The following is a 2,229-nucleotide window of genomic DNA, read 5'->3' as shown; positions in this document are numbered from 1 at the left end:
CGCCATCGCGCCCCTCCGCCGCCTCCTCGCCGCCTCCTCGTCGCCGGCAGCCGCCACGGCCACGCCCCCCTCGCCGGCGAGCTACAGGAGCTCCGGCGTGAACAGTACTCCGGCGCCGCCTCGGGATCCGTGCGCTGGATCTAGATCTGGGGTTGACCCCTCTCCCCCGAAACCCTAACTCCCAGATTTTTTATGCATTCTTTGACTGCTCGTATCTCCGCAACCGTAGCTCCGTTTTGGGCGTATGATATATCAAAATATTCGCCTCGACATGTACATCATTTCATTCCATTGCATCATTTGCATTTGAGGTCATCTTGTTGCCCAGAATGCTGTTAGAAGGAGGCTTCGTGGGTTAAATTGCAGATCCGTTAGTTCATCATGCACTTTTTTCATTTTTGCTATGTTTAATTCGTGCATGATATGTCTGTGCCCCTTTGGGATGAATTGTTAAGCATTTTGTCTTCTTTCCAGAGGTGTCACCCATGCATTTTTAGGATGTGTGTGTTGTCTTGTGCAAGCTTGCGAAAAGAGGTACCTGAGATTGCTGATTTCAGGGACTTAGTGATTTTCACTAAGTCTGGGATATTTTAGTTCATGATGCTATATGTCCAGCTTGTTTCCTAGTGATCCGTGCCTCTTTTGAGGATGATCAGTAAGGGAGTTTTGATACTTATGTTATGTTCTATCCATCCATGTCTTTGTTTGCATATGTGGAGTGCTCTAGGTTGACTCAATCGAGCTCAACTTTTGCTTCGTTGTTAATCTGGGCAGATCGTCAACTTGTTTGCGATTTTGCCGATGCTATTGTTAGTGATCCGTGCATGCTATGCCATTGTTCTTGCCATGTATAGCTTGTGTTTTGTGTCTTCTTAATGGATGTATGCTTGCCTTGCCATGACTTGCACCGTGGTGAGTGCATCGAGCTCGTTTACATGCCTTCGTGAGTTATATTTCAGCATGTCTCAGTTTTCACTAAGTCTGAAAACTGATTGTGTTTTAGCTATGTTCGTGTGCCCGTTAATATTTTTTGTGATCCCTTTTGGCCCCAGGTCACTTTGGGTGTTTTGTTAAGCTTGTTGAGTAGCTCCATGCCATGTTCTTACTTGTCATATTCAGATCATATATCATGTTGTTTTGCTGCTCCGAAGAGAGCATGATGATCTGAAATTTCAGACTAGTGTTAATTTCACTAAGTCTGGAATCTGTTTTGCATTTGCGTTTTAGCCATGCTTGTTTGAACCTCTTAATGGATGAATTGGCCGTGGCTCAGTGCTAGTCTTTTGTTAACCATCTTGTGTACATCACTGCCATGTATTTTGTTTTCATCTTTGGTGGCTGTAGCATGTTCATTTCGTTGCATTTAGATGCCTACTTGCTGTAAATCGCAGACCAGTGTCATATCTTAAAACGCTTGCCATTTCCAAACCGTAACTCCGATTCCAATGATCTTTATATCGTTTTCAAGCGATTTCATCCCCTCTATCCAGTGGCACACTTGGTTTTCCAAGTTGATGCCAGGTTCATGCTTTTCCTGTCATATCTTGCATTTCGCATCCCGCATAGCATATCGTCATTTCATCATATTGCTTGGTCTTGCCCGTGGTTGATTGTATCCTTGTTGCTTGTTTGTCTTGTTGGGTAGAGCCGGGAGACGAGTTCGCTACCGAGGAGTCCGTTGAGTTTGCTTGTGAGGATCCAGTCAACTCTGACAACTGTGCAGGCAAGATGATCATACCCTCGAAATCACTACTATCTTTGCTATGCTAGTTTGCTCGCTCTTTTGCTTTGCCACTGCTACGATGCCTACCTTTTGCTTGCCAGCCTCCCAATTGCCATGTTGAACCTCTAACCCACCATTGTCCTAGCAAACCGTTGATTGGCTATGTTACCGCTTTGCTCAGCCCTTCTTATAGCATTGTTAGTTGCAGGTGAAGATTGGAGCTGTTCCTTGTTGGAACATTTATTTTCCTTGTTGGGATATCATTATATTGCTATGTTATCGTAATGCATCTATATACCTGGTAAAGGGTGGAAGGCTCGGCCTCTCGCCTAGTGTTTTGTTCCACTCTTGCCGCCCTAGTTTCCGTCATATCGGTGTTATGTTCCCGGATTGTTGCGTCCCTTACGCGGTTGGGCTATAATGGGAACCCCTTGATAGTTCGCCTTGATTAAAGCTTTTCCAGCAATGCCCAACATTGGTTTTACCATTTGCCACCTAGCCTCTTT

This window comes from Triticum dicoccoides, chromosome 4B (assembly GCF_002162155.2).
Source record: "Triticum dicoccoides isolate Atlit2015 ecotype Zavitan chromosome 4B, WEW_v2.0, whole genome shotgun sequence".
NCBI classification, from domain to species: Eukaryota; Viridiplantae; Streptophyta; class Magnoliopsida; order Poales; family Poaceae; genus Triticum; species Triticum dicoccoides.
The sequence above is the reverse complement of the archived record's forward strand: the minus strand, read 5'-3'. Positions refer to the sequence as shown.